Genomic DNA, 10,677 nt, shown 5'->3' on the forward strand with positions numbered 1-10,677 from the left:
CCTCATATTTAATGCTTAGCAGAAGATAAATCTCCATTTTCACTGCTGGAGTGGCAAGAGAATCTACAACAGACAAAATTGTCTCTTTTATCCAACCACTGAAAGAGGAGAATCTTCCTGCATGGCATCAGTAGACAGAAGATAAATACCACCTGATGTAATAACCTGGAAATGTTTTCAGATGTTTTCAGATTGTGTTGATACTAGATAGGGGTACTACTCCCTGATCCTGCAGATATTGACTATTTTTTATGACTTGAATAGATATTTAAAACCTGGCCTATTTCAGAAAGTGTAAAGTATCCATGAAAAAATAACCTGTTGCTGCTTTGTTTTAAAAAATAAGATACTATCCTGTTTCCCCCAAAATAAGACCTCCACGGATAATAAGCCCAATCGGGCTTTTGAGCGCATGCACTAAAATAAGTCCTCCTAAAATATTGCAACATAGCAGCAGCCATGAGGTGACCATGCTCACCTCAAAAATAATAAGACCTCCCCAAAAATAAGGCCAACTGCTTATTTTGGGGTCAAAAGAAAATAGGACCCTGTCTTATTTTCGCGGAAACACGGTAATTGGTGCCTCCAACAGAGAATATGAAATGGAATATAGAATTTTACGAAAGGAATTCAAAAAGGGAAAAAATCCGGGGTGCAACAAGGACTGAAGAAAACCCCTCAATATCACAACAGGGTACAAATAAAAATAAAAAAATTGAATACTCCAGAATAGCATTTAGCATTTAAACTTATACATCACTTCACAGTGCTTTACAGCCCTCTCTGAGCAATTTACAGAGTCAGCTTATTGCCCCAAACAATCTGGGTGCTCATAGAATAGAAGACAGGATATACTGTAGGACAGAGAGATAGTAAGAATTAGAAACTAAATTTCTTTGGCCTATTTTAACAAATAACCATGCCAGAACTTTTTGCATTCAGAAATGATGACAAGAGGTGAAGCCCTGGGGATGTATTGACAAGCAGGAACTCAAAGCAATGATCTCTTGTATCAGGCCTATGGGCCTTCAGGCAGTTTTGCTTGTAGTTCTCATGTGCACTAAATATTAGAGGACCATGATGACCCCATCACAGTCCTCTATGAGGGCTTCATGAGGGCTTCAAAGCTCTCATGAAAGAAAAGAAATTGCTAGCAATGAGGAAGAAGCAAGGAAGCCAAAATCTCTCTATCTACACAACATAAGAAAATGCATTTTCATCATCACAGTCATGTCAGTGGTTAAAGTGCTTCCAGGATTGTTTTCAATTACAGAATATAAAATATCAGGTCTCTTCATTCACCAGAAGTGGGGGGTATGGAAGGAAACATCTTAAGACTCTTAGCTATTTTATTAAAAAGAAGTTGCTAAGAAGGGTTTGTACTTAACATCTGTAGAGCAGCTGACTCTACTCTTAAGCCTTGGAGAAAGCCCAGCAAAAATTAAATGTGACTAAGTTTCATTTACAATAACAGAATGAAACTCTGTCTCAACTCATTAAGTTCTATTGATTTCCAATAGTTTAGCCAGGATTAATCTTTGCTAGTTTATATCCACTGTGCTGTAACACACAGTTTGAATACACTGTTTTTAATATCTGATTGTTGCTAGCTTACTGGTGCTGTTAATGAGTATGTAACAACTTTTGCAACTGTCGTATTTATTTTGAAGCACAAATTGAAAGATGAATCTAAATATTATTACCATCCTCCTCCTTGATGCAACAATGGTGTGTGTGTGTGTGTGTGTGTGTATGAGTGAGTGAGGGAAATTATCATCAGAATAGCATTGTGACAATGTAATGACAAACTCCCTCCATTGCTATAGAAGTTGCTTTTTCTAGGATGCAATTTCAAGGCTGGAGCCCTTCCAATACACTCAAAACTGTCACTTCCTAAGTCAAAGCAGCCAGTCCAAGATCCTCTAATTTTGTGCGAAGGCAAACAGATGTAATAATTACAGTTACAAGTACAATGGTTTAAAATATAGGTCCAATACTTAAGACCATACTACTTGCTTTCCTCTTCATCCAGGCTGGTATCTTTTCCCCAGGACAATTTCATGATGTTCCTTTCTTGATACTATTTTTGGTTTCTATATTAGATTTGTGCTCAACAGTCCTCCAAACAGCTTTTCAAATATAGAAGTGCCTTCTATAAAGTTAGACATATGATCTACTTTAGATGTTGCTTTAATGCATCTCTAATATTTGCAGTATCTGTTCCCAATTTCAATTCTAGAGCAATTACGCTGGTTGGGAATTATACCCAAACCTCCAGATATTGAGAAAATCTCATAAAGCTTCTGCATATGGAATGGAAAAAAATTGTTCTAAAATGGCATCATCCATCCATCCTTGCCATTCTGTGAACAAGAATTCCCTTCTCAGAACATCTACATACGATATTTATCTCTGTTCCTGAAATATTTCCTGAAAATCCTTTCCCCCATCCCCACCCCCAAGGCTTGTGTCTTACAACTTCTGAGACTCTTAATTATTCTGTGACCTTAAAATATCTTCATGCAAATTTGAAGGATGAAAATTATATCAACTGGGACTTCACCGGTTTTTTAAAAATGGGATCAGGTCTACAAAAGTGCATATCTCTTATCAGCACACTGTGGCCATCAAAGAAACAATATTCAGTCGCAATACAGAACCTGCTACATCCCAGCTAATGAACAGTCAACTAGAAGAAGATCATGGACAATTATTTTTATACATGGTAACTGCAATAAGGCTATCATATGAACAAGGATAGAAGAATACAAAAGCACTCATAATGGAAGAATGGATTGTGACAATGGCTGAGTTTGCAGAAATAGCTAAATTGACTTGCTTGGTTAAGATGGGAATTACAATTACTTTTAGAAAAGACAGGACACACTTTATGGACACTTTGCTGAAAATGGATAAAAATAAACTGATGATTTCAGGAAGTATTGATGAAAAAGGTCTGTTTATGGGAAGAAGGCAACCATGATGTATAATTTCAGTGGGTGAAAATAGAAATTATTGGATTTATAACTGCTGTAAAAAAGACCAGAAGTCATTTCTTTGGATATATTTTTTCTTTTGCTATCGTTTGCGTTTTTATTTTCTTTTTCCTACTTTTTCTTTATATTTCTGCAGGTTTTTTTTAAACCTATGTAAAATCTTCTTATAATAAAAATTACTTTAAAAACAAAATCTGCTTCTGTTCCTTCCTGCATAATTCAATCCTCATGGGATATTCCTGTCAGGAAGTAAAATCTGCTTTGAGGAAAGGATAATTAAAGAGCGAGTGAAGAATCTTTTGCGCATTTATTTCCAATCTGTCATTTCTCCTTTATGTATCTCCACTCCTTTCTTTTCAGTTTCTACCCACTCTCATCAGGATGCCAGGTACAGAGTTCTTCTTGGAAAGGAAGGTGTGATGATACGCATTAGACTGTAAACTCCTGAGGCAGAGACCTGAAGGCAAGAGCTTTCATTGAATATCAAATGCACAGATAATGTCTGTGCATCAGATCCTAAATCACATGGTTTAGAATTAATATATCATCAAACTGGTTGGGAATTGTGGAGCTTCAACCCAACACATTTGACAATTGCAGGCAAGGGTAAAAATAAATAAATCAAGATGGCAGAAACTCTACTAAATTTTACCTGCTTGGTGACACAGATTAAAAAAAAAACAAGCAGAGCTTCAATCGCATCATTGCGGCCTCCATTTTCTCTTTTTCGGACCACACACTGTAGACCAGGGGTGTCCAAACTTGGGAACTTTAAGACTTGTGGACTTCAACTCTCAGAATTCCCCAGCCAGCCATGCTGGCTGGGGAATTCTGGGAGTTGAAGTCCACAAGTCTTAAAGTTCCCAAGTTTGGACACCCCTGCTGTAGACACACCCCTCATTACATGTTAGGGATGCCAAAAAGACAGAGAGCCAACCGGAGGAATCTAAAGTGGAAAAAAAACGGGAAGCTCTCATCTGTTATTTTAATTTTCAGGAGGATGTCAGCAAATTTTTCTGTAGATTCTACTTCTATGAGCTCTTTGAGGCTTGCAACCTCAGATATATTGTGGGGGGGGGACAAGGGAAACAAGAGTCATAGTGACTTGAGGACAGTGATTCCACCCTCCCCGCCCCCACCCCCATGTTTTGTATGAATGTACGCATGTGTTCCTCTACATGTATATATAATGGAATGGTTATGTGGAAAAGAACTAAGGAGCTTAGGCAATCGGTTGTTGTCTAAGTAATGTCAAACTTGGTTTCACTAGTTACCCAAAATAATGGAAGAAATAGTGAAGATTGTAAACCTTTCTCAAAGGATAAAATAGTATGTTCAAAACAGTCAATTGATTCAAGGGCAGGAACAGAAATCCAAGTTCCTGTTATCTTGGTTCAGCCATCATTGTCCATCCACACACTAGTCATGAAGAGGCCTTAGTAGGACTGCATAGTTCAGCGATGGCGAACCTTTTTTGGCTTGTGTGCCACAAGTGGGGGGAGCACAGGGGTGTCGTGAGCAGGCGTGCTGCACCCATAATGCAACGTGAGATCCCCCAGTGCGCATGCGCACGCCACACGCAACCCCCCCATTTTTACATGCTTTTTTCGCCCTCCCCAGACTCCAGAGGCTTTATAGGTGCCTGGGGAGGGCGAAAAGAGCCTCCCCTGCCCCCCCCGGAGGCCCTCTGGAGGCTTCAGGGACCGTCCGGAGGCCTTGTGTGCCCTGACAAATGGCCTCACATGCCACCTGTGGCACGCGTGCCATAGGTTCGCCATCACTGGCATAGTTTATCATAGTATTTCCTAATACTATGGGAGATGTGAAAGGAGCCTCTCCAAAGATTATATTACTTTTGGCAATCAGGCATCCACTCTTGGCAATGGTTTTGTCACCAGAAAATCCTTTCACTCCAGAACCATCTTTTGGTTAGCTTTGTACATGCTTCTGACACAAATACAGACAAATCCACAATATTATCATGGAACAAGTCTAACCTATATGTGACATTTTCAGCAACTTCTTCTCCAGTTTTGTTTTCACATCCTTTTAAGATTTTCTTTCCTTCCTTTTATATATTGCTTTCCTGGCACAATGAGTAGTAATTCTAGGACACATTTCACAAGCTGTGGCTCTTCTACTATGCAGAATGCAAATCCGTCTCTCCGAAAGAAATGTTAGAAGCCGTACAAAAAGTTAACAAGTAACCTTTGGACTCTGATGTCCAGCTCAGGTGCGAGTTCCTACAGAGTAAAAAATTTACATGCAAATCCAATTTATTTTCAATAATCGTATAATTGAATTTGCAGGCCTTTAAACCTCAGCAGGTATAAAATTAGCACTAGCTTCCCCCAACAGAAAATGTGCTCCTCAACATTTTTTGCTGTTCCATGACTAATATTGAAAGAGGAAGAAAGACGTCTGCACTAACGTTCTCCCATATTCTGCAGCCAAAAATCAAAAGTTATTCATGCTCACATTTTTGGGTTTCTTTTCCCCACCCTAATTTATTCTACTTGAAAATCAACTGGAACAGAAGGAGATGCAGTTTGAGTATTGGGGGAGATGGCGGAAGAAATATGCATTCATGCCTAAGAGAAATAATGAAATGAACATACAGGAGGAGAAAGAGCAGTGTAGGTGGTTTGTCATTGTGATTATAGGTAACCTTGTAAAGCTTTCCCATTTCTAAGCTTTGTCAAGCAGTAGCCTCAAGCTCTCTAGATTTTCTCACTTGGAAATATAAACTTGGAGCACAGTAATGATTAGAGAGAATCAAGCTGAACACCAGGAAGTCATTTTTGGTCTTGCCAAAAATAAAGATGGATTTAATTATTTATTATACCTACTTCAGGAGAGTATACTAGATGGCAAATCAGATATGAATATCATAAGCTACAGGTTCAAGCTGTTCTATTGCTGTATATTTTCAGTGGCAGTGTCTTTTTTTAAAAAAAAACTGAAATGAGGGGTTGAATTTTCACTTCTCAAATATATCTACCCCTTCGGGGAGAGGGGGCGGGCTAGAAATCAAATAAAATAAATAAATAAATATAGCCCAAGGCAAGTCACCAAAACCTTTCAGCCTTGGGTTCCTCTATCATATAATAACAATAACGTGATTCAAGCTGAAAGCAATAATGCACTTTCACACTCCTAATGATGTTTGCATAACACAGAGGATATGGCCCTATGCTATAGCTTAAACGTGTTAATTGAGGATAAATCTAGCCCTGTTTATTAGCAATAACAATAGCACTTAGACTTATATACTGCTTCACAGTGCTTTACAGCTTCTCTAAGTGGTTGACAAAGTCAGCATACTACCCCCAACAATCTGGGTCCTCATTTTACCTACCTGAGAAGGATGGAAGGCTGAGTCAAACTTCAGACAGTGAGAATCAAACTGCTGGTAGTGGACAAAGTCAGCCTGCAATACTGTGTTCTAATCACTGTGTCACTGTGGCTAACTAAGTACATGAGTTCAGCATTAGTTGCTGGGGTACATTACTGGATCCTCTCTCTCTCTCTCCCTTCCTCACTCTCCCCTCCCCGCTCTCTCTCAGCTTTACAGAAGTATGATTGGCAACTACCAGGCTAAATGAACTTTTAGCCTGACATAGAATAGAAATGTATATTATTGTTTTCTCATACTGCTTCCGTGATTTTGATTTCAATTTTTCATGATTTTTGTGTTTTTACACTGAGAGAACAAAGACTCTGATAAACAGCTCACTGCATAATGCACCATCTCTCAGCTTCAGTAGGGAGCAACTGAAGCCAAAGTAGATGTTATGAAAACAGCCAGTTTGTTTGCTCAGTCTAAAAATGGAATGAAAACCCTAGTTTTATAGCAAAAACATTGCATAGGTGAGAAGAGGCGATTCTCCTTCGCACCTTCCCTTCCCATGCTGCTTCATTTCTGACAATTTCTCTCCATCTTGCCTCAGAGTAAAACAGACAGAGAAAATGGAGACCTACACATTGGATACAGTGTAGATTTGAGTGGAGCAGACTGGGGGCTACTGTATACATTCATGAAAGCAAAAATAAAATATTTTGCCCTGACTCTTAATATTTATCAGTATTTTACCTCAGATTAGTGCTGAATATGGAGGTTGTTGGCTGACAAAACTAGCTAGCTATGCACCTACGGCACAATGAACCCAAGGCAAATGCAGAGAAAAACTATCCTATGGATAACGAATTATAAATTCTTCGTCTATGGACCTGAGGCCACCCCACCCTTCAATCAGCACACTAAAGCTGACTAAAGGAGATCAGAAAATCAAGCCAAATAATCCTGGAACGCAACTTGTCCAACTTCAACTTTATTGCAAAAAGATCTCCAATACATTATATCAAGTGTCTTCTGCTTCACTGTCAAAAGCATGGCCTTCCTTTAGACTGCTTTTCAATATCTTTGGGTGAAGATGCTCCCTGGAGAACAGTTACTTGACCTCTATTCTGTGCCTGGAATATTTAGAGGAAATTGGCAGAAGAGAGGGTTGATGTTTATATATACATCACTGACCTGAATTTTACAGGCAGTGGGGAACAGTAGAAATGAAAAGGAGTAAATCAGAGCTTTGAGTTGAACAATGTGGCACCATTACCACCACTGATTGTCTTTCACGCTGAATCAGTGACAGATTCAGTGCTGAAGTGGGAAGAAAACTCTCAGGAATTTCAGCATATGGTCCCTTCCACAAGCACTCCTCAATAAGCAATGGATCTCTCTCCCTTTACGACCCTGTCAGAATCACCGGCAAAGGCAGGCAAAATCATTCATATACGGGTAGTCCTTGACTTACAACCTCAATTGAGCCCAACATTTCTGTTGCTAAGTGAGATATTTGTTAAATGGAGCTTTGCCCCATTTTATGACCTTTTTTGCCACAGCTAAGTGAATCACTGAAATTGTTAAATTAGTAACATGGTTGTTAACTGAACCTGGCTTCCCCATTGACTTTAATTGTCAGAAGGCCTTAAAAGATGTTACCATGTTACCCTACGACACTGCAACTGTCATAAACATGGATCGGTTGCCAAGTGATTGAATTTTGATCTCCTGACCATGGTTGTAAGTGTGAAAAATGGTCATAAGTCACTTTTTTTCAGTGCCACTGTAACTTCAAATGGTCACTAAATGAACTGCTGTAAGTCAAGGACTACCTGTATTAAGCAAGCCAAACAGAAAAATGAATTTTTTAAAAATAGGGTTAAATCAAGATTAAAGTCAAGAAACAAAATACAATTTATGTACTAAACTGGGAGGTCAAATGTACAGATCATTCATTGCTTGCTTGATTTAAATCTTGCCTTTCCCCTAAGGAGTTTCAGAAGTGTACATGGAGATCTCTTCTTCATTTTTTACAGAGCGAGGGACAGGAGGCTCCAGTGGATGGTATTGACACGCCCATTTGGCCACGAGACTGGGATGAAGCTAAAGACACACCTCTGTGCTCCACCCTTTCTTCTCCAGTTCATTTCAGTCCGGCCAAATAACGAGTCATATTTTAAACTTCTCCTGCAATTTCTATCTCTACTGGAACCTCCTTACCTCTGCAGCCTCTGAATCTAGCTCTCTGCTGCAGCCTGTAAGTAGCTCTACATGGTTTTTCTTCCTAACCGCCAGGGAGTGTTACTTTGTATCCTAGGGATCGGAGAGCGCGCTGAGGTCGCAGCGGCCATTTCCGGCTTAGCCAAACACGGTGGTGCCGATCCCTGGGGTTTCTTGCGATCGGGAGGCTAGAAGCTAGGGATTCCCAGCCCAGAGGTCCCCTCATCGCCCCAATCAACTTTTAAATGGCTTCAGCGGCTGGATTCAAGCTGCGGCGATACGGAGTGCTGACAAGAGCTGTAATGCTTGGGAGAAATCTGGCTCAATGCTATAAAAACGTCTGTCATTACTGCCAGGGATTGGGAAGGTAGTGGGCTTTTCCCATTGTTTCTTCACGACTTCCAGGAAGAGGTGAGAAGCAGGAATCTCCTCCTTCACCACCTTGGGTTCAGAAAAAACTGGGCCCTGAGGCTTTTTTGCTGCAGGCCCATCTGAAGAGGCCTCTTTAGCCCCCTCCCTTGCTCCATCTATTCCCCCCTCCTCTTCTACCTGTGCAGTAGTACGCACTTTGTGTAGAAGAGACCAGAATAAATTTTTGGGGGGAATAGTCCAGTAAATGCCAGAGGTTCCGCCTTGTCATCCTCCTCATTCTCAGACAGGTCGGAATCTCTCTGGGGTCTGTCCCCTGCTACTGAACCTTCACTAATCAGGGAAGGAGAGGCAGGGTGGCTCACAGGATTGGATGGAGGCCGAGCCTGGGATGAGCTGGCCCTAGGATTCCCAACACAAGCAGCTCACCAGCCAAGGTCGAGGCCACCTCTCAGGTACTGATTTCCCTCAAGTGGTGGCTGTCCCCAATCTTGCTCAAGGGGTACAAGTTCAGGGACAAGGAGCACCTCGTTCTCACCACGGACTCCAGCCTGTTTGGCTGTGGGGGGTGACCCTGGGGTCCCAGTTGGTGCAGGGCCGGTGGTCCTGGCAGGAGCTCCAACACAACATCAACTGGCTGGAGCTCCGGGCGATCCATCTGGCGCTTCGACATTTCCGGACCGCTGTCGAGGGTCATCACATCCTGGTCCTCACTGACAATGTGGCGCCCAAGGCACACATCAATTGGCAGGGTGGCACACGTTCCAGGATACTGCACACCGAAGCGATGTCACTGGGCAGCTGGGCAGAGAGACACCTGCAGTCGATCCGGGCAGAACACATCATGGGGATCGACAACCATCAGGCTGACTGGCTCAGTCGAGAGATGGTGGACAACGGAGAGTGGAGCTTGTCCCAGGAGCTGTTCCAGAACATCTGCCAGAGGTTCAGATGGCCAGTAGTGGACCTCTTCACCACTCCGGCCAACACTCAGCTTCCGCTGTTCTTCTCTCAGTTTCCAGCTCAGGGAAAGGAAGGGGTCAACACCCTCCGCACAAGGTGGCCAAGAGGGCTTCTGTACGCTTTTCCTCCCTTCCCCCTCCTTCCCAGGGTAATTCAGAAGCTAGTCAGGAAGCAGGCAGAGCTGATCCTGGTGGCTCCCCACTGGCCGAGGAGACCCTGGTTCGCGTGCAGTGCCCAAGATCCTGTCAGTCCAGCCTCCATGGCGGATTCTGGAGGGGGAAATAGAGCTGCACCAAGGGAAGCTGATGCAGCCGGAACCACACTTGCTGCAACTAGCCATGTGGAGATTGAGCGGGAGTGCCTAAAGGGAGCTCAATTTTCTCTGCGGGTGATTAGAACTATAGAGGCCTCTCGCAAAAATTCCATCTCGAGGATCTATGATTCTACATGGGTGGCCTTCGTTTCCTGGTGCCAGGCAAAACGGGTTGAGCCCACTAGGGCCTCAGTCCCACAAGTCCTGGAATTCATCCAGGATGGCGTAGACAAGGGTCTCACCCTGGGTACTGTGCGCAGGCAACTAGCTGCCCTTGTCACGATCCTACTCATTGTGAAGAGGTTCACTCAAGGGGTCTCCAACCTGCACCCCCCCCAGAGGTGCATAGATTCCCCACATGGAATCTTCCCACCATGCTACGGGCTCTCATGGAGGAGCCCTTTGAGCCACTGAGAACAGTTAGCTTGAAGCACCTAACCCTTAAGGTGGTATTCCTAGTCGCTATCACGTCG

The sequence above is a fragment of the Natrix helvetica genome, assembly GCF_964273705.1.
Source record: "Natrix helvetica genome assembly, chromosome: 6".
NCBI classification, from domain to species: Eukaryota; Metazoa; Chordata; class Lepidosauria; order Squamata; family Natricidae; genus Natrix; species Natrix helvetica.